Source organism: Equus quagga, chromosome 4 (genome assembly GCF_021613505.1).
Source record: "Equus quagga isolate Etosha38 chromosome 4, UCLA_HA_Equagga_1.0, whole genome shotgun sequence".
Lineage (NCBI taxonomy): Eukaryota > Metazoa > Chordata > Mammalia > Perissodactyla > Equidae > Equus > Equus quagga.
Genome location: NC_060270.1, coordinates 34195000 through 34218122, shown reverse-complemented (window position 1 = coordinate 34218122; position 23123 = coordinate 34195000). Strand labels below are relative to the sequence as shown.

At 43.5% G+C, this 23123-nt stretch overlaps 1 long non-coding RNA gene across 1 annotated transcript in view; it reads right to left on the bottom strand.

Moving 5' to 3' along the window:
• Window positions 1-9324: 9324 nt before the first annotated feature.
• Window positions 9325-23123, bottom strand: part of LOC124238070 (uncharacterized) — a 37925-nt gene continuing 24126 nt past the window's right edge. The window contains exons 2-3 of the long non-coding RNA XR_006888227.1: window positions 20420-20480; window positions 9325-9450 (exon numbers count right to left, since the gene is read on the bottom strand). This is a non-coding gene — a long non-coding RNA (uncharacterized LOC124238070). The remainder of the gene's footprint in view (window positions 9451-20419; window positions 20481-23123) is intronic.

Here is a 23123-nt window from a genome sequence, read left to right as displayed (position 1 = left end):
GGCTGTGCCGCCACTCACTGTCAGACTGTCAACCTGAACTGCTGGGAACGCCATACAACATGCTCTGGGTGGCCTGAGCAGAGCAGCAGAGGAAGCCTGCAAAAGATACTCCCTCGTTACCAAGCCAACACGAGGACAAGAGCTACCTAGCACGCTGTGCAGGCTGACTGACTTCTGGCAGCAAAAAAACACCACCTCTGTCTAGAAAGCATCCTGAGAATTGTCTGGTGCCTTGTCCAGTTGTCCATGGAAAAACACAGCTCTTGAAAAGAACACAGAATTTAGAATCACTGCTACTTGCTTGCTGTGTGGCCCTACATAAGCCACTTCACTTTCATGAGTCTCACCTGTAAAATGGGACAAGTAGTACTTTCCCAGATTGTAATAAGGATCAAACGACAAACAAAAAGGGTCTTTCCATGGCCAGGCTCAATGAATCACAGTTCCTTCTAGTCTTGCTTTGGACTAGAGCAACCCGGGCTCCCGATCTGGTTGGTCCAGCAGGACCTTGAAGTTTCGAGGCCCCAGGCTGGCCCTTCTGCAGGTATTCTCCTCTCCACTGGGTGAGGAGTCCACAGAGCCTAGGAGACATGTCCACCCAGAGTCATATTCAGCTTCTAGACCACCCTCCACGAGCCCAGGACTCCAGAGCTCCCTGCCCTCATGGCACTGAATCCACTGCTAGGAAGTTTCTTCCCCAGATATGTCCTGTGGAAGACAAAACTGGAGCTGACGTGTGTACCCCTACGCCAAGGGGCAGCTGCAAGCATGGTATAGGGATGGGCTGGGGTAGGGATTGGGTTGTGGATGTATCTTTGTCATGAGGCTGAGCCCACGTGCATACGTGTCCGGCGCTTACAATGCATTAGCAAGCATGGGTGGGAAAAGAAGGAGACAAGCTACAAGCCAGGGGCCTCGTCTTATACACTCACCTTGGACTTCACAAGTGTTAGGGGCAGACCTGGTTCCCTCTCTTCCTCACTTCTAATCCTAATATAATCTCATCTAATGCATGATTCTGAAGCTATAGTACTTCTTTCCTTTTTATGGCTGAGCAATATTCCATTGTAGGTGCATGCTGCAATTTGTTTATCCATTTATCCATTGATGCACATTTGGTTGCATGCACCTTTTGACTGTTGTGAATAATGCAGCTATGAATATTGGTGTACAAGTATCTGTTTGAGTCCCTGGTTTCAACTCTTTCGGGTATATTGCTGGATTGTATGATAATTCTGTGTTTAACTTACTGAGGAACTACCCAACTGTTTTCCACAGTAGCTGCACCATTTTACATTCTCACCAGCAATATACAAAGTTTCCACTTCTCCACATCCTTGTCAACACTTGCTATTTTCTGTTTTTAAAGTATAGCCATTCTAGTGGGTGGGAAGTGGTATCACACTGTAGTTTTGATTTGCATTTCTCTAGTGACTAATAAGATGGAACATCTTCTCACGTGCTTGTTGGTTATTTGTATATCTTCTTTAGGGAAATGTCAGGGATAACTTAATGAAATAACTAACATTCTAGGCATAAAGGAAAGGGAAGAAAGCTAAGAATAGCTTAAAGTTACTGTTAATGCCCAGGGGACTTCTGGAGTATCTAACAGAGCCAGTCTCCCATCTTGCTTCTGACCTGCCTCCTTGAGGCCAGGGTGGCAAGCTCCATACCAGCAGAACCACTCAGGCATCGCCATGCCTCAGAGTTTGGGCCCACTACACACCACTCACTACACACAACCCAGTGAACACTTCTCTGCAGCCCCCACACACACACATAAACACACCCCATTCTCATTTTCATCCCAAAGATTACATACCAGCAGCTGGGACTTGGATTCCCTTTATGGGGCAGCCCCAACCCTTGGGACGTGGTCTGGTCCAAGGTTCCAACAAATCTATTCCACAGGATGCATGCAGCACACTCCACAAAGGCTGGAATCCTCAGGGTTAGGGAAGCGAGGGGCAGCCACGTCGCCTCAGGTGGGCTGCTCCAGGCTCAGCCCTGTTCCTTTCAACCTCTCCACACGTAACTTCCAATACAGAGAAAGGAGCCATAGGGAGAAAATGGCCAACACCCCTCCCCTATCCATTTACCATATGGGGGAACTGAGGCTCAGACGGTGAAGCACCAGCCCAAGGTCAGCACATCCCAGGTCTAAAGCATGAGTCCTCAACTCCCCAGACTTTGCTCCTGGAACATGATGTGATAAAACGAGTGTTTAGACATTCTTATGCCAACACCACCAATCCAGGCCATGGTTTGAGTCAAGATCAGTTTATTCTGTGCTATAATTTTCCCACTACAAAATGAGGAGGACCATCACTGCTCTTCCTTTCTCCCCAGGAGAACTAATCAAGTGTGTGTGTGCATAGATGTGAGTGAGTGTGTTTGTATATATATGTGTGCATATATATGCTTTGAGCTCACTGGAAGACAGTAGCTATATAAATATATGTGTATGTCTGTACTTACACTTTTTTTCTTCATGACCTAGTTGAAGTGGAGAACCATTTTAGGACTAGGTGAAAACGGCACGTACTAATTCTACCTGTTTCTTCCTGCACGGTCTCGTCCAACGTTCCCGGGTAAAATGAGTCCCTTTAACTCTAAAAAAGGAAATAGATTTTGTTCTGTCAGGAGCATTCAAGTCACCCTAGGGGTAAGCCCACAGCTGCAGGCCTACATTTGGGACTAGGGTTATGTCAGTGAAAGTGACAGCTGGGGGACAAAGCAAACTGCTGGCCTGCCAAGAGCCCCAGACTGGCACCGAGAGACCAGGATTCAAGGACGGATGGGCCGCCCAATCGCTGGAGTAGAACTTTGAAGAAGTCACTCCCCTTCTTGGGGCCTCGGTTTCTCCATCAGCAAAATGAAGTGGTTAGACTGGACTAGCAGATTTCAATTTTTTTAACAGTAAAAATCCTCTTTAAAGATAAATCTCATGCAGATCTCCAGTGAATAAAAGCAGTTAAAAATGGAACCACTTTGACTGAAGGGCCCCTCCCCCCTCCCCACCTGGAAATATTTGCACAGCCTCCAGCTCACTGGAGTGAAACTCTTCTAATTAAAATAGTGTAGGGCTCTCTGTCATGAGAGTAACCAGTTAGATCTAGAGAAAAAGAAGATAAGCTAAATAGAGCATGAGGGTGACAAGGACAGAGGCCTGGGGCGACAGGAGGGGCCGGAGGGCAGAGTGGGAAAGATTTTGGCACTGACAGAGTTCTTAGACAGCAGGCTGCTTTCTCACCTCAAATTCCCAGAGAGGAAACTGAGGCCAGACTGCTAAAACATAAACTTTGTAACTTTTTGACCCAGGAAGTTTTGAGAATCATAATAAGGAAATGATTATAGTGTGCTTTGAGCGCTTCAGAGACAAGCAGTATTTAAATACAAGGTATTATTACCTCCACAGAGCTCTCGTTTGATTACCACTGTGCTTGAAAATGTGGGCAGACCACTTTTATTTTTCAAAACTCAGGTGTTTAAAAGAAATATTCACATGTACAATACCTACCCTCTTCCCCTTATGAGCTAATTCGCAGCTTCCTTGTCACTGGATAATTTAAATGTTCAAAGAGATATTATACTAGCTTTATCAGCTAAATTGGCAGTCCCCTATTAAAGACGTCTATCCTTTCCAGCTCATTCTCCTCCCACTATTTGAAGGCCTGCTAAATTAAAAGTGAAAATAATATCATATTGGGGATTTCAAATGTCAGTAGCAAACATCATTTAACAGATGTGCTAGGTAGGAACTTATCTATAAGAGACCCTGAATAAATCAAGCTTGCCCTGGGATATTTGGTTCCTTGAATCAAATATTCTGCTGCTGAATCTCAGAAGTCAAGCCCCCAAAATTCAGAATGTCCTGCTTTCAGAACGGAGGAGCTTGAGCACTCAGCTTCTCCTGGAAGAGCACGGACGCAAAGTCAGAGGTGTGGTTCAAGTCCTCGTTTACAGAACATGGACTGGTTGCCCTTGGCAAATCATTTCCCCTCTCTAGTTGTCCGTCCTCTTCTCTGTAAACTGGGGTAGTCTCCTCGCCCTGCCTCCTTCACAAGGCTGCTCTGAGGATCAAAATGAAGTGAAGCAGAAAGCCGTGTATGATTAGCGTGGGCAAAGCCTAAGAGCACAGCCTCTGAATGGAATCAGACCGATCTTGGTTCAAATCTCACCGCTGCTACTTACTAGCTGTGTGACCTTAAACAAGTTCATTAGCTGCTCTGAACCTCAGCTTCCTCATCAGAGAGAGGAGGCTATTAACAGTATTTTTCTCATGGGTTGTTTTGAGGATTTAAAGCAAAGCCTGGCCCATAGTAAAGGCTCCATCAGTGCTGGCACTTATTAAAAAGCTGTAACACCCCCTCTGCCCAATGAGTTACTGTTGTTTCTCCCTAGTTCTGCTTTCAGTGCACAACAGACCTAAAGATAACCATACATCTATTGTCTCTGAACCTCCTGGGTGCTCTTACTCGAACGAAAGGAAAAAGGAAATACATTGTGGCCCAGAATGGGGCTCTAGAGAAATCCAAAATGAGCTGTGGTCTAAAAGTGACTTCTCTCCAAGCCTATTTTTAACCAGCTGTGAACTTCTCTAATACGCAAAGAGTGATGCTGGGCTCCCTGAATAGCTCTGCTGACGAGCTGCTGCCCGCTTCTGCTACTATGTGAATTTATGGAGTTCTGGTCTCACACTTCGTTAAAGAAATATACGATGGTGCTGAGACAAGGGGCCAGACACCTATAACTCTTGTCCCAGTCTCCCTGTTATAAATCTTGGTGCCTCATTCACTGAAGAGGAGCAAATGAAGAGATGTTATCACCTGCTCCTTTGTAGTAGGCTCTCCTCTTTAAGCTGTTTGCAACAGACAACTTGATGAAGAGCTCACCAAACCAAAGGCCTGGCCCCAAGCACACTCCCAACTTTGTTAGGGATGTTTTCAGTTGCAAGGTACAGAGGACTCAACTACCATGACTTAGACAAATGAAAGTTTCTTTTTCTCACATAAAATATCCAGAGGTAGATGATTGCTGGTGCCAGTTTAGAGGCTCAATGCAGTCACCACAGTTCTATTAAGTTGAAATTCTCTGGGCTTTTTCCTCATGGTTACATTCTGGCTGCAGCAGCTATGACCATTGTACATATAGTCTAGTGAGGAAAAAAGAGGAAAGGAAAAGGGTGGCATCTATGTCGGGGAATCAAAATATTTCTAGGACCCCTGCAGCAATTTTCCCTTTTTACCTTATTGGCTAGAATTGGGTCAGATGACCATCCTTGTTTGAAAGGTGATTAGGAACAAATAAAAGGGTTGAAAGTGAAAGTTAGATCAACGAAGAGTGTCTGCCACAGCTCCCAATAAAGGTCTTTTGCTTGAAGGAACAAAAGTAAATGATTGAAGAATGACTAAAGAAGCAGATGAATGAATGTCTGATGCCGAGAGCTACTCTTAAACTGACTCAGCTCACCTGCCATTTTTTTCTCCTCTTCTATCCAGGTGTCACACATTCCCATCCCCTTGCTAGCTCTCAATATAGTCCCATAGTACCATTTTCTTTCTATATTTATCTTCCCACTCACTTGTCTACTTTGTTGACTAATGTTGAAGCCTTTTAGTGACAAAGTCTGTCTTATTCACCCCAGCACAGAACCTGGAATAGACCAGTTAATCTACAAATAATTGTTGCCATATTTGTTGACTATACTCTCAAGAAAAATTCCAGAAAACATAAGTCGCATTCCTCAGCACACACGCATATGTAAAGCCTTTCATATTCCTCTTCTGGGTTGGTCTATCTAAAAAAATAGAGCAAGGTTGTTTGGGTGACACAGTCAATTAAACATGAGAGTATATTAGTGTAGCTTCCCTTGTAAATCAAAGAATTCACAGAAATTATTTTTATCCTGTTTAATCTAAAATATTACATATTAATTTTCTGCATTAAAGCTGTTCCTGGTTCTGAAGTCTTTGATCTAAACAAGGAGTGATGTATCAAAACCAGAGAAGTGTGTTAAAAACAAACATTAATAAGAACACTACGGGTAGGGTGTTAGAGAGAGAGGGCACCCTGTAACAGGGCAAGAGGTCCCTAAACGGGTTATTGACTGACCTCCCTGTTAGTCTTGGGATAGCTCCTGACCGCATCTCTTCAATTGCCCACTGACTCTATACCTCATGCCTCTTAGTAAGTATCTTCATTGTGTTGGGTCTTGGAAGATAATTAGGGTTTAGATATGCACACATGTGATAGGAACAGCATGAGAAAAGATACAAGAGATTTTCACATATTGAGGTATATGGGTTAACTACTCGGGTTCAAAACTGATTCAGTGTGAACTAAAGAAGCATGAGTTATGCCCTATCAAACATACACTTTACACCTGCTTTAACCACTAAAGAACGCACTCTCTTGCACTCCCCTCCTGCACCCTATTGGTAACATCCTATTGGCAACATCAGTATTAGCCACTTTCCTGACATCAGGGTCATGTTTACCTGCTAATTTGTGACTGAATGCCTCTTTGATGAGTATGTATCCTGGGCACGTTTAATTTATGTTCTTTGTCCTAAAAAGATATCAGATTGTGCTGAAAACCATGCTTCTCCAGAACGCTTTCTTCCTCTCTGGAAAAGGCCTTCCTGGATTATAATCCTCACTCTGGTTCAAGTAAAACTCACCTTATCTCTCTTGTCTATAGAATGGGTATTGGTTATTTAGCATTGACAGGCATAACAACATGAAAGCATAGAATCAGAGGTGTTATCTGGGGTTAGAGTACATGAAACTAGAGAGCGTGTGAAGGAGGAGATAACACTGGGGAATCCAGTAGGAATCAGATCATAATTAACAAGGGCCTTACATTTGTGGCTAAAGTGTTCAGACTTCACAGCATGTGCAACGGGAAGCCCTTTTTGTGCAACGAATCACACATATCAAGCTATACTTTTATAAATTTTCATCTTGTAGTAGTTGTGAGTATGGAATGGAGAGCTGAAGAGATGAAAGCTGGAGAGATCAGTTAAAAGCCTATTGCAGTAATCAAGGCAAGAGATGAAGCAGATAGAAGCTAAGGTCATGGTAGTGTGAGTGTGGCTGAGGGGACAGCTGGAGGGCATATTGTGATGTTAAAGTAAGTGTGTAACTGGTCACTCCACCAGGCATGCAAACCAGACCAGCTGAAGTGCAGCCCAAGGAGAGGGAAATTTAGAAAGAGTGGTTAAAGAGAGATAGAATCTAATCTCAATTATGGTTTCAAGATCATCTTGGAATTGACTCTGACTGATTGAACTTTTATCTCCCCTCATAGAAAAGAATTGAGCACATCTTGTTGTCACAGAGGTTATTCCCTATTGCAGTACAAGAACCAGATAGAATAAGGACTATGAACAGATCTGCAGGGGTGCATAATAGATCTGTAATACAGTCCACCCCTTATACCAGGACAGAGCTGCTTGGATGTTTCCTGTTTCAGTTTTGTGCAAATTCTGGTGAACTGTATATGTACAAACTGACAGTCTGTTGTTCACACTGAACGCTGCTCATCTCCTACTCCAGGGCTTTATAATTAACATTGCTGCAGGATCAGGTCAGCATCTCTGAATATACATGCAAAAGCTGGAAGTGTAGGTGATTTAACACCCTGTAAAGTACACCTGTGACCAATGGGAGACGGAAGCCGGGGAATAAACTCCTCTTTTCTCCCCGCATTAATGGATAGTCTTTAGATGCAGTTTCTAAGGCTGTTTAGAGGTGTAGTCCCACTTATTGAGCGATCATTATTACTTAGTACTGGCCAGCTCGATGCCCATTTTTATACTGACTCTCCCTCTTTCCCTGCTTTGCTCCCTTTTACACTCATGTTGCCTGAGATGTAATTCTTTAATAAAGTAAAATGACATAATTCCTCTACTTCAATTCTGACTTCTGGGGAACCCAGGCTAAAACAAAGAACAACAGGAAAATTACTGCTCACAAAGTACAGTAGAGGGCTAGTCAAGGATGTTTACTGCAAGGTTGGTTGTAGTGGAGGGAAAAGAAGGAGGGGGAAGAGATCATTTAAATGTCAAATAATTTATTCAATAAATATACATCCATACAAACAAATACCACTCAACTATTAGAAATGACTTAGTGTGTCTTCATGTGCAAGGTAGTTTGAGCAAGAATGCAAATTGCCTAGTAGAGTGATCTCGTTTGTTTAAATAAGACAAGGATATGTACTTTAAATAAATCTTCTGCGATTAAGGGTGGCCATGCGACAAAATTTGACCAATAGAATGTAAGCAGAAGTGTTGTATGGCAGCTCCTGGTGACTTTGCTTAAAAGATAATGAGTGTGCTCTTTTGTCGCTTCTGTTATCCTGATGCCTGGAATGTTAATGAGATGGTTAGAACTCTAGCCACTATCTTGGACCATGAGTATAATAAGGTCCATGTTTCAGGGATGGCAGAGAGGCAAGACTCCAGATGAAGGGCACACGAACTCTGAGAGCAGGGGTATTATCCAGTGAAAGTAGTCTGCATTCCAACTCACAAGATTACATTTGCCTCTCCACAGGGTCTGGCTTCAGGTTTGGCAGCCATGCGCAAGAAGGCTGCTTATCAGGGATGACTGCAGACCTGGGCCCAACAGTGTCTTTCCAAATGTGTGTCTTCTCTCCGTATCTTGAGTACAAAGTATTCCTCCTTTTACATGATAGAACTTTTTAAAAGAGCCCACATTGGGGCTCTTTCTCTTCCCTCATCTCCAAATGAGAAGAAGTCATTCCAGGATTGGTATAGGTCCCTAGACAGGGTAGAGGGTTCCCCCAGGTTCTGCTGACAGTCCTGTGTTTCTGCAGAACTCTTCTCTAACAACCTGTGCCGGAGGGGCGGTGTGTCTGCATATATATCCCCCTGGCCCAATGTCTGCTGTTGTTATTTCTCTAGGGTGGGAACTGTGGTGTGTTGAAGAGGAAACTTCTGCTTCTGCCACCTAGTCCTCTCCCAGTGGAGAGGGGGAGGTATTTGTTGCTAATTTGACATGGTCTACATGTTTTCACTGGTCAGAGGCTAAGCTAGAGTTTTAAACTAGGTGTCTCCTCCACTTGTCAGTGACTCGAAAGAGACAGGTCCAGGGTGCATAATAATTCATGGTGTGGACAATGCTCCTAGAGCAGATAATCACAATTCCTCTTGGCATGCCTTGAACTGTCTTTATTTTATTTTATTTTATTTTTCATTTTTCTCCCAAAATCCCCCAGTACATAGTTGTGTATTTTTAGTTGTGGGTCCTTCTAGATGTGGCATGCAGGGTGCCCCCTCAGCATGGCTTGGTGAGCGGGGCCATGTCCACACCCAGGATCCGAACCAGCGAAACTCTGGGCTGCCGAAGCGGAGTGCGTGAACTTAATCTCTCGGCCACGGGGCCGGCCCCTTGAACTGCCTTTTAATCCAGTGTTATTCCCTAAAAAAAATAATAATAAGTTTACAATCAATGCACCAGTAGCCATGCAACTCTGAACTCAGTGTTCTTTCAACAGTAGAAAGTATAAAGAAGAATATTACAATTATAAAATTATATTTTGTCCAAACGAATGGGTAAGTTCTCACTCATCCGCTTTGTGGAAAATCAGTAACACATGTTTCTTCCCAAGTCACTTTCTTTCAGACCCAAAGCCAGCTCTGCACCATGGCTTCAGCAGGTGTTTATATGTGGATCTGGGATTATCCACTATTTGTTGTCACTTGTTACCATTTTGCCACCCTCCCTCTGCCCTCTCTCTGTGTGTAGAATGGTGAATTAACCATAATACTGTTTCTACCTCTCTTGTCTGTACCCCGACAGCATCCACTTCAGACTGCCACTGTGAACCAGACTCTGATGCCAGAGTTGAGAAGGAGAGCCTGGAACTCTCCCTGTGATGCTAATTTAGGCAAAGCACTCCCTACTCCCACTGTAAGGTAGGTCACCTGCCCGTCACCTTCTCTGCTTTCCGTTCCTCCTCAGAGTGGCAAGAAAGAGAAAGGTCGTGGCTCTGCTCAGCTGGTTCTTGCTAAAGAGATCATAAATGCCTTTGGAAGCTTAAGGGAGGCAGAAGAAGGGCAAGCTCCCTTCTTTGGAAGGATCGTAATAGGAAATGAAGCTAGGCATGAGAGTGTGGAGTAGTAGTAAAAAGAGATGAAAGGTGGGATGGATCAGTCTGTTCTCCAACTACAGTCTTCATCTTCAGACTCTGTTTCCCTCATGTGGCAACCTAGCAGCTGTCGTTTTTTCTCCCCTTCATTTCTCTTTCTTCTTTTCCTGAAACACGTCTTAGAAAGAGAAAGACTTTCTAATGAGGCAAGACAAGCAAGACGTTAGCCCCTAGCACCAATTTTAGCACAGGCAGTTGAAAGCATCCCAGTTAGTCAGTGAACACTACCTGCAGGGGCCATCTGCTCGACTTTTGAAATGTTTGGCCTTTGCTTTGAAACTTTTTTTAATATAACCAAGCATTCTCTTTATCAAAAGAGCTCTCTCTGGCAGAGGCAAGAGGTTGGGCTTTCTAAATATTCCTTTGCTCTGGGCAAAAGAAGTAAAAGGATGTTTCCTAAATTTGCAACATGCAGTCCTCCATAGCCTCTCGTTCGTTTGGCATTCACTTCCTGAATGCATGACACGTCCAAGGTGCTGGAGGGTAGACATACAGAGATGAGTTAGACACAGTCCGGTATTTTAAGGGTTTAGTCTATGTGAGTGGAGAAAGGTACACACGCAAGCGACTTTAATACAGGATAGGAAGTGAACATCGTAGCTCTCATCAGGGGCAGGGGCAGAAGAGATGGGGGTAAGAAAGCATTCCTATTGGAATCTCTTAAGGAGCTTTTCCAAAATATGTTGAACTCCTCCCCACTTGAGCTTCTTATTCAGAATGATTTTGTTATTTCTTTGTTGGTTGTTTGGTTAGTTGGTGGATGGGTGGGTATGAGGAGCCTCAGACTCTCTGTTTCTCTATGTGTGTGTGTGTGTGTGTGTGTGTGTGTGTGTGTGTGTGTATGTTAAGATATCTATATATCTGGGGGCTGGCCTCGTGGCATAGTGGTTAAGTTCACACACTCCACTTTGGCGGCCTGGGGTTTGCAGATTCAGATCCTGGACGTGGACCTACACACTGCTCACCAAGCCACGCAGTGGTGGTGTCCCACATACAAAGTAGAGGAGATGGCACAAATGTTAGCCCAGTGACAATCTTTCTCAAGCAAAAAGAGGAAAATTAGCAACAGACATTAGCTCAGGGCCAGTCTTCCTCAGCAAAAAAAGAGAGACATCTGTGTATAGATATAGGCAGATATATCTATATACATCTTTATACATACATATATATATATATATGTACACATATGTTTATTTATATAAATGTTCAAGTGATGCTGATGTGACCAGGCAACCATGGGAACTAACTCAACTGATGCATTCATTCATTCATTCAAGAAATTTTTATGGACTACCTATAATATGCCAGGCACTGTGCCCTGGTCATACAATAAGTGACCAAAAATGACATGGACCATGTCTTCATGGAACTTACCCAGGATTGGAGAAGTAGACCTTAGCCAATAATTATGCAAATAAATATAAAATTACAAATAGAAAAATAAAATTCTGGAGGATCTTAGGAGAGGAGGGGGAATTGCTCCCACCTTGGGTACATGAGGAGGAGCAGCATCAAAGAAGTTTTCACAGATAAAGTGCCATTTGTGCCAGTTTTGAAGGCTGTGTGAGATTTGACTATTGAATGGTAGTAGGCAAAGGGGACTCCATTTAAAGGTCATAGTGTGAACGAGGGCAGCCAAGCAGGAAAGGGCAGGGTTTAGACGATGTTCTGGAGTAATGGAAGAGCCACTGATGTTTTCCAAGTGATGGGATGATTAGCCACATTTTAGAAAGTTAGTTTGACAGCATTGCAGAAAAGAAGAAGGAGGAACAGAGAGGAGCAAGGTTGACCCTTGAGTAGCTACTGAAATATAAAACAGAAAAGCAGTGGCCGTGGGAATGCAAGAAAGAAATGTGTAAAAGATGTGTTGCTGACTTATAATCCATAGGGTTTGGCAATAACTAGATGATGAGGGATAAGATGAAGGAGCTGGTAAGAGAAGGAGGAATAAAAGACAATCCCAACGTTTCTACGTGGGAAACATAGAAATAGAGACTTTCGTGACAGGGGTAGGGGGTGAGGAAGTAGATTTTTGGAGAAATTCCATTTGGGGCATACCATCATGTCAACACAGGTACTAAGAATGAGGAAGCCCACCTTATAGCCGACCCCTGTCCTTGTTTTCTATCTCTTCTTCTGCCACTCCTACCCTCTGTGCTTAGCACTCCATATTACAGGTAGTAAATTATAAATTGCCACAATTTTTGATAAGTTAGAAAACTTATTCCAGAATATGATCATTAAACTCATTTCCCATCCAGGGGCCTGGTTAGCAATGCAAAAGGACTCTGGTGCAATTAGGCAGCTACTGCTCAGCCAAGCACCTTTCAACGTTGCTCCCCTGCCAGCTGGGACCTTGGTCAAGTCGCTTCACCTTCCTATGCTTCATTTTCCTCATCTGGAGGAAACTGGGCATAATTATACCTACTCCATCTACCTCAACAGAGTGCCCAATGCTTCAGAAAGAATTCAGACAGGAGGTGACGAGGCTCTGCCTGAGCAAAGACAGGGGCAATAAAGGCAGAGAGTGGTGACCTCTAAAAGGCAGCTAAGTGGAAAGGAATGCTGAGAGTATGTGTTAGGCCAAGAAGAAAGGGTTGGAAGACAAGCAAATAATGCACTGAGAGGCTACAAGCTTTTTCACTGTGCGTCAAAGCAGATTTTGAGAGTAGAACTCAGATCCTTAAATTCTGTTTTAGAGAGAGGAAAAAAGACTGTCATTATTGTGCCAGAGTCTGCTAATTGCTTCCCAACATCCAGTCCCTCCTTTCTCAGTAACTGACTGGGCACAAAATCAGTCAGCTGAATTTCCTAGGCTCTCCCACAGCTTGATGTGCCCATATGACTAAGACCTAGTCAGTAAGAAGTCAGCAGATGTATGTGTGACTTCTAGACACTCTTCTTAGAGGGACAACTTCTCTCCTCATCTTTTCTTCTCTTCAGACTGCATATGTAATGGTTGGAGCTTCAGCAGCCATCTTTGTCCTTGAGGTGGCCTTGCAAATGGGAGTCATACAGTAGAGCAAGAAGAGAGAAGGAGCCTGGGTCCCTGATCCCTGGGACTGTAACTCCCCAGCTCAGGCTGCCTAACTCAGATGTCTGTTAGATGATAATACTAGTGTCTGATTGCTGTGCTGACAAATTACCACAAATTTAGCGGCTTGAAACAAAACAATTTTTTCTCTTTTTCTGTCATACAGTTTTGTAGATCCGAAGTCTGACAGGGATCTCACTGGGTCAAGATCAAGGTGTCAGCAGAGTATATTCCTTTCTAGAGGCTTGGGGAGAAATCTGTTTCCTTGTCTTTTCCAAATTCTAGAAGCTGCCCACATTCCATGGATCATGGCCCTCTTCTTCTGTCTGCAAAGCCAGAAACTCTCTTCAAAGCCATGCTGTTGTCTCATGCTACCATCACTCTGGTTCTCTCTTCCAAATCCCCCTTCCACTTTTAAGAGTCCTTGGGATTACATTGGGCCCACCTATATAAGTCAGGATTATCTCTGTATTTTAAGGTCAGTTTATTAGCAACCTTAATTCCACCAGCCTCCTTAATTCCCCCTTGCCACATAACCTAACATATTCACAGGTTCTGGAGAATAGAACATGGACGACTTTGGGAGGCCTACTACATGGTGGTAGGGTAATAAACTTCTGTCTAGCCCAAACCACTGTTTTTCAGGTCTTTATTGCCCACAGCTGAGCCAAATGCATTCCTGTAGCAGGAACTTGCTGAATACCCACTGTACATGGTACTGCTGTGCAGTAGTGGTACTGGCTGTGGTCTGATAATCCTGGATGATTCTGATACTCAAAATCCTCCAAAGGCTGTGAGACCCACCTTGCAACTGCACCTGGCCCCAGAAGCATCCACACATCCACACTGATGTCACTCCCTGCCACGGGAGCAGAAAGAGTCTGTTCATCTGGGGACTGACCACAGCTCCTGCTCCCCAACATCTGCAGACTTGCCTCAGCACAGAGAAGGAAACTAAGGCCCAAAGCTTGCCCATGTTCCCACAGCAAGTTCTTGGCATTTCAGGACTAGAATTCAGGTCTCTGAATACCACTCCTGCATCACATTCTTTTCCTTAAGCCACTCTAGTTTTTTCAAGGGAAGACATTGGACATACTCCCATAGGTCCATAGTGCCGGGCACCCAGGTGACAAACCTTGGCATAGGCCAAAGACCATGTTTACCTCTAACGCAATGATTCTCATGACACCAAATGTTTACAGCATTTGGCTGGATTTCCTATATTCTCTCTGTCTCTTGATATGCATAGTAAAGTTTTCTGGTGTGTAGATTATCTGTTTTCCTGCCCCTCACCGACATGCTCCATTTCTCATATTTGTTAAATGGGGACCTATCAAGACTTAATAGCACTTACTAGGTAACATGGACCTGAGAAGACCAACTTAAGAGCTCAGGCCAGGGAGGTTATACACTCCAGAGCCATCTCTTGCTTTGCCCTCGTCTCTTTGAGTGTCAGCACTTCCATCTTAAAAAATGAGGAAACAGCAAATGTGCTTCAAAATAATTGCAAGTAGCAGTAATAAAACTCATTGTAAAGCACATTAGCACCATATACAGTGTCATGGAACTGCTAACAATAAAACATTGAGCAACTAGGAATCTAGCTTGCCCGTTTGGCTCTGAGTCACGTTCCTAGTGACACTGAGTAAAAGTGAGGGGGACTAAGACCAGGCCGGTATACAGAGTCAGGAGGAGCCTGCCAGCCAACCTAGCACAGAGATGCGGCCGCAAGCCACTGGGCTAGGAAGACCTTCACAAGGCCATTTGCCACAAGCTTTTGCTCTGCTGTTCCTAAAGATCTGATTTCCCAAGCTCTCTTTAGTAACTGTTTCTGGTTTACACACCCCGGATAGTTGGAAAGACCTCCCTTATGCAATTTCAGTGAGCTTGCTTTGGCTCTGTCTTCAATGGGAATGGAAAAAAGCTATTCATACTCCCCCAAACCCCTCCCCTTACACTCATATCCTTTCTGATGCCTACTGACCGGTATTGAGATAGTTCTTCCGTAGCATTTCCCAATGCTCATTGCACATAAATGCAGTGGTTTGGGGTTCTTTTTTTAATCCAAGAGCTTCTACATTGAGTTAAAAATGCTAAACTCTGAAAGTTTTAGAGCTGGATGGGATCTTAGAAATCACTTCTTCCAAACGTCTAGATTTTGCACATGAGAATTGAGACTTCGATGTATACAGTCTTGCTTCAATTTACATGGTTATGGTGTTGAGACAAAGAACTATAAACAAGGCCTAAGGAATTCTGATAATAATGTAACACTGAATAATATTTAACTTATTGTAATTTTTGCATTCTTCACATAATGCCTCCTGATATTTGTACAGTACTCTGATATTTATTTTGAGCATAAGCAGTCATCTCCCTTTCTTATATAATAATTGTTCACTCCTCTTCTGTCAGAGAACTCATTTTCTCTCAATTAAGCATAATCCTGCACATTCATGTCAACTTCTCTAATTTAAGGGGTCATACTGAATTGCAATTCTACTTTACTAGCTCCACCGAACATTTATGGAGCAGCTCCTATAAGCCACACACTGTCACATAGTACCTCATTCGATTCTCAGAAAAGTCCTATCGTGAGGATGATTATTATCTGCATTTTAGAGTTGGTATAAAATGAGGCACAGGCAGGTTAAGCAGCAGACCTAGGATCGTCCATCTGCTGAGACCTACATCCTCTGGTTTGTGCTCATAACAGCATGTGACCTCTCACATAATGTCAGCCATCCCACCTAATTTTCTTTCTTTCTTTTTTTTTTTAAAGATTGTATTTTTCCTTTTTTCTCCCCAAAACCCCCCCGGTACATAGTTGTGCATTTTTTAGTTGTAGGTCCTTCTAGTTGTGGCATGTGGGATGCTGCTTCAACATGGCCTGATGAGCGGTGCCATGTCCGCACCTGGGATTCGAACAGGCGAAATCCTGGGCCGCCGAAGCAGAGTGCGCGAACTTAACCACTGGGCCACGGGGCCGGCCCCCAACCTAATTTTCTTATAGCAGAAAGTCAAGGAATAATATTTCTTTTCCAATATCTCCGCTATGGGTATAAATATTAAGTAGCATAATTAGCCAAGGCTGATACATAGAGGAGGCTATGTACTGTTCACGTTGAAGGTGAATGATAACTTCAGCACTCCCCAAAATATAGGTCAAAGAGAAGAAAGTGTGATTTTTTCCTTTTAATATATCGTCACGTGTATGCAGACAAGGCAGAAATGAAGACGGTAGACAGTAGAGCATGGCTGGAGTCTGAATGAAAGAGCAATCATTTCTGAGGGGCTCAGGAAAGTGTCTTGGAGAAAGGGCCCAGGCTTCCGAATGGGAGGACTCAAGCAAGAAGATGTTAAGGGAGAAGCAGTTGAGTCGGAGGTTAAGAGAGGAGACCTGAGGGAGGAAGAGTTTGGGGGAAGGGGTGAAATGAGGAATGCCTGAAGGAACTGGAAATAATTCATTCAAAAAAAGAGAGAATTCTGGGTTTCCACGTACCTGAAGGATGATCAAACCAAAGGCAGGTAAGACCTGCTCTGTGAAGTTCCTATTCGGAATATCGGTTAGCTGGGTCTAAGGCCACAGGGTCAGTCGCCGTCTCAGAGAACCAGGACCACGTCCAGGAAAGAAGCACATCTTTTCTAACAATTAGACCTGCTCAATAACGGCATACTTTTCCCTTGGCAAGCTGAGAAACTCATCAGGGAAAATATTCAGGTAGAGGCCAGGAGACCTCCAGCCGGAGGAGCTGGGTTGTAGAAGGTACTTCTGCACTCTGTGGGGGTGGCCTTAGATGAACTCCAAGGGAGCTTCTATTTCTGAATTTCTAAGAGTCTAAAAGCGAAAGGAGCAGACTGTGGCTCCAAACAAGTAGGAATCTTTTAAACTTGAGAGCTGCCCCAAGGGAGACTGGATCTCCTCCGAGGACTGACCTGTGTCAACAATGCTCAGCCTCCCCACGGAAGGGACTTTTTTTTTTTTGAGGAAGATTAGCCCTGAGCTAGCTGCTGCCAATCCTCCTCTTTTTGCTGAGGAAGACTGGCCCTGACTAACATCTATGCCCATCTTCTTCTACTTTATATGTGGGACGCCTGCCACAGCAGTGCGTGCCAAGCGGTGCATAGGTCTGTACCCAGGATCCGAACCAGTGAACCTCAGGCTGCCAAAGCGGAATGTGTGAAATTACCACTATACCACCAAGCCGGACCCTGGAAGGGACAATATTCTAGGTATCTTCCAACCCAGGTCTTAAACTAGACCTGAACAGATGTTTTTGCATCGTACATTTTTTATCTCAAAAAAATTCCTCAAGAAAAGTCTTATATTCCTTCCAATCTTCTGTTCTGAATTTTTCTGATTGTTGCACTATAGGTGAATTTTGTACCAAATATGTATGATTTGTCTAGTAAACTGTGTTTTGATTGAATATACTCCATGTGTATATTTATTAACTAATTTTTAAAATAATCACATATATGAATCAGCTAACTTTTAAATAATCTGTATAATCACATTTTGTAGTCTTGTTATAGTTTTTATTACATATTCGTGACCTCGTTTAATTCTCATGCACATCTATGATGTAGATAGTACTGTTTCTACTCTTAGAATGAGGAGAGCATGCCCACAGGTGGGGCTACAGCTACTGCGATGTCAGCTTGAGTAACCTGAAGCATGGCTCTAGAAGCCCCATCTCCTGACTCCTGCTCCAGTGCTCCCGCCCCCAGCATGGGCCTCCCACAGTGACTCAGAGCACTGCAGAATCGCCACAGTTTTCTGAGGAAGAAGCTAAGACAATGAAAGGTCAGTTGATTGGGCCTAAGGTCACAGAGTTAGTCTGTGATGGAACCAGATTAGCCCTGAGTATGTAGCCACAGGATTTTTATTTTTGAAAATCACCCTTAACTCATTCCAGGTTTTTCATCTAGACAGATCTGGAGATATAAATTGACTTCTCCCAGTGCCCTAACCACAATCACTGAGTCCCCAATCTGTCACTCTCAGCACAATAGATTTCTTACTATTAATAAGAAGCCAAAGAATGAAAATTAAGATCGATTTCTTAAGAATCTCAGCCATTTCCATAAGTGTCTGCACTCTAGACTTGCAAACCACACCTTGATTGGATTATTAAATATGGACATCATCTTTCCAAGCATCTTAGTAATGGTTCTTTGTCTCTCAAAGTAATATTGGGTAAAATTCTCTATTAAGAACCATAGGGTAAGTCAATTATAATGAAAGCAACTGAAAAACAAAATACACAAACAAATCGTATCTTTCTAGCCACTTCTCTGAGATCTCCCACGCTTCTGTGTTTCAGCAAAGTTGCCTACCACTACGCCCTAAAAATACCCAGACTTTCCCGCTTGCAGTCCTTTATTCATGTCATTATCTCAGCCTGGAATGCCCCGTTTTCTTCATTCTCCATCCATCACAACCTTACTCATCGTTTAAGTGCTAGTTCAACGTTACCCTGTAGGAAGCCTTGCCTAATCCCCCCGGTTGGAATAAATCCCTCCTTTTTCCAGTTCTTATTTTAATAAGTCTTGTAGAATGGCTTTTTTATTACGTCTGTCTCCTATACTAAACTGTGACTTCTTGAGGACCCAAATCAAGCGGGATTCACGTGGGCCGAGCCCACAGGCTCACACTGTGCACTTGACATATGTTTATTGAATGAATAAAATTACCATCAAATGCCATTTCCCCTTTTCCCTTTTCTTATCAGACATTCAAAGATATTCAACATCACGAGTGTCTTCCTGCTTATAATCTGTACCTTCTCTTTTACAAATATTCCATAAGGGGTGAGCAAGCTGCTACTGTTATAAAACATTTGCCAGGGATTGCTAGAAATGGTGTATAGTTCACTAGTTCTGTTAAATCTTAAAGCTTGCTTTTCTGTTTTTCTTTCTTTCCTCTTCTTCTTCTTCTTTTTTTTTTAATTACAATTCAGCATAATCTTTTCTCTCCTTGTTAAGCACTAAGGAGAATATTCACAAATCAGAAATCACCAAATATCAGAGTCAGAGGAGAAAATCTAGTAATCTAGCCCCCCTCTTGTTATTTAGCAAAATGGAAATTGAGCCTTAGAAAGAGTAAGTGACCTGCCCACCATGAGATAGCAAGCTCCTAGCATGCTGAGACAAGGTTGAGATCTCCTATCTTCCAGACCAATGATCTTCCCAATTCTGGTAATTCCTTATATGGTTTACTTTTTAAAACATGGGCTGAGCCCACTTCCTACTCCCAGCTGTGGATTCCATTTCTTCATTTGAGAGGAGGGAATCACAGCTTTCTGATGCATCCTCAGTTAGCCTGATGTGAGCAGGCCTGATGTTAGGCCCTCAGTGAGCAGGTCTGGCCAGCCCTGGCCAGTCCTGCCCCCCACTGCTCTTTGCCACTGCCATTGCCCAGATCAGACACCCTCTCTTCTCACTATCCTGTCACCCACACATGCACCTCACTCCAGCTTCCAGGCCTCTGCTGTGGCTCTTCTGTTACCAGGGAAGCCCTCTCACCGTGCCTTAGATCCAGCAGTTCATTCATTCCTCACAACAAACTTATGAGACATGTAGCAGTCTTATCCCCATGTGAAGTACAGAGAGGTTAAGTTATTTGCTCAAGGTCACACAGCTTGTAAATGGTAGACCTGGCAGTCTAGGTTATAAGAAGTGGAAATAAGAGATGAGCCCAGGTCTTCCATCCCAAGGAGGCCCCTGCTCTTTCACATTCATTCCATTCTCTCAGGAAGTGACATCACTAGTTTCCAAACTCTTCTTTCTTGAGTACATTTAGGGAAACTGGTTCTTACCCTAGAGAGTCACTTCCGAGGGCAATTAAGATGTGGGAGAGTTGGATCTTCTGGTTTGGGAATTTTTTTCCCGCTAAAAATGTCAAGCACAGTCATGATTAAAAAAAAAAAATCTGTACATGGGATATTTGCATTTCCTCACTAGAAAAATTCACCTTTAGGGTAGAGCATTTGATGGAAAATTCCAGTAGAGAAAGGAAAATTTCTCAAAGAGTGGTGAGCAATTGCGAAGAGGAATTTCGAAACTGATAGGAGAGGCATTTGGTAACCTCTGATATTTGTTACTGCAAATGCTAAGCCTTGCAGAGATAATAACTTCAGAACAAATGAGTGTATTAGTCAGACTTAAGAGAGATTTTGCACTGGCTTTAGGTGTAGACTTACCCGAAGAAAAGTGTCTGATGGCCCAGTTCTCTAGAGTTGTGTTCTTAGATGGGCAAAGAAGCTGAAAGGCAGAATAGAGAATCCTTAAATTGGAGCAATATGTACAAGCTCTTAGAGTGAGAACACTTATTGTTCAATTGATAAACACCTGCAGCCCTTACTTAGAAAATTCAAGTGGAAAGGAAGGAACGTGAGAGGAATGGAGAGAGGGAGCAAGGGAAGGAGAGAGGGAGGAAAAGAAGGAAAGAAGGAAGGAAGAAGAAAACAGCTAAATGCTGTTTCTCTCCTCACCCCACTAAAAAACTCTCATCTATTATAAAGATAAATTCTATTCTATTCTAAATTCTATTTTCCACCCATAATACTAACTCTGGTCTCCAACACAAATACACACAAAAAACTAACCCAGGGAAGGATTAACATGTAGAATTACCCAGAAGAAAGTTTAGTCTGTTATTTGAAAATCTCAGTAATGTGAGTTGCAGTTTATAAAACACCTGAATTTTGCTGCATCCTTGCAGAACTCTTTATGGAGCCATGGCAGTGGTGCACACCTTCCAAAGGCCCAGCTTAGAGTGAAGGTGGATCTGTGCATGACAGGGCTGGCCATCTATGAGCTCAGCTGCAGCCTCTCTCCATCCCATGGCAGAGAGTACTGTCCTTGGTGGGACAGATGGAAAGAATAGATCCTCAGTGAAAAAGAGTCGGTGACATGTGTAACCAATGAGAACACTATGCTGAGAGACAAGGGCCTGGGCTGCAGTCTTGGCCGTGACCACTCACTTGGTGATGGCAGGCAATCACTCTCTTCTCAGGTCTCAGGAGAAGGAAGGGGCATGGCCAGATGGTCCCTTAGATCCTCCTCCAACTCTAACATTTAATTATGGTAGTGATTCAAGTCACTTATTTCACTGTTTCCCCACCTATAATGTGGCCAGGTTGGACCAAATGACCTCTAAGTGCCCTCTAGCTCTGGGCATCGGTGGTTCTATGATGAAATCAGTGCTCACTAAACAGATGTAAAAGGAGGCTGTAGTTGCCAAAAGCATAAAGGGATTTCAGGCTGCTCCCAGGGTTCTAACTCAGCCTAAAGCACGAGCTTCTCCAGTACAGGTCAGAGGGCAAAAGGGTGAGGCTCTTGACCACTTGGGCACAGAGTGGGAGCTTCCCACGTCTGAGGTCACCATCTCCCACACAACTCCTGCCTCCAGATATGCTGTTCCAGTAATCCTGAGCATCAGAAGACTGGATGGGCCTGGGTTTCATAAGTCAGCGTCTCTTCCAGGACCTCTGATTTCACCAACCCCAAACTTCTTGCCCTGCATTCCTGGTAAATAGTTTTCCAGCCCCTGCCTGAAGGCAGCCTGTTCCATCTTAGAGGGCTTTGACCATAAGAAGTATCTTGAGTCAAGGTGTGTGTCAAGGTCGGTCTCCCTGGAACTTCTACCATTGGCCAGATCCGCCCTCTGTGGCCTCCCATGGCCAGTCTGTCCTCTCTTTTCCCATAGAAACCCACCAGACCTTTGGAGATAGCAGGTAGGGTCTTATTAAGTCTTCTCCAGGATAAGACTCTGGTTCTTCTAATGACATGGTTTTCAGCTACCTTACTCTCCTGGTCTGTAAATTCTCCACATGGTCAAACATGACATGGGATTTTGGAGATAAAGGAATTAGGTTTGAGCTGTACATCCACCATGGGCTGTATTCCATCAACACAGATGAATTGAATTATTTATTTAGGGTAAATAAAATGTTGGACACAGAAAGCTTGTAAACAATGAAGTGCTCTATAAAAAATTATTAGTGGGGCCAGCCCAGAGGCATAGTGGTTAAGTTCGCACATTCCGCTTCGGCAGCCTGAAGTTCACCGGTTCGGATCCTGGGTGTGGACATGGCACCCATCATCAAGCCATGCTGTGGCAGGTATCCCACATATAAAGTAGAGGAAGATGGGCACGGATGTTAGCTCAGGGCCAGCCTTCCTCAGCAAAAAGAGGAGGATTGGCAGCAGCTAGCTCAGGGCTAATCTTCCTCAAAAGCAAAAAATTATTGCTGCTACTATATATTACTACTAAAAATGACAATTACTACTATTGAATCAAGAACATAATCCATTTGTCTTCCAAGAGTACAGAATAGGAATGGGGGTTGTCCTCCCCTGCTCTGGACATTGCGTTCATTTGCGTCAGCCTGACACCATCATTTCTATCTTGATGGGCTGTGTCTCAGAATTAGTTCACCCTTAAGCTTACAGAAAACTAAATACTGCAGATTTATTACACATGCTGTTGTCAGCTAGGTTTTCCCAGTTCTTGTTATTGTAATGTGGAGGAGTTCACATTTGTCTGACATTTTATCTTTTGTTCATCCTTTTCAGATAATTTTGGACTATGATTCAGCCATCAAAAACAGTGCTTTCCAATCCTATCAGAATCATCGTGGAAATTTTTTGAGAATAAATATCCCTTTTAAGCTCTGTTCTCAAGATTCTGATTCATTTGTTTTAGAGAAGGACACAGGAAGCTATACCTAAAACAAGCATCTTAGGTGTTTATCAGTCAGCGTATCAGGATCCATTTGGAAATCCAGGGTATTCCACCACCTCCTCTGCTCAGTTTCACCTTCACACTTGATAAACCTGATTTTTCTAGGGAACTGCCCGGAGGGTAAGAAGATACCTACATGGAAGGACAGGCAGCGACTC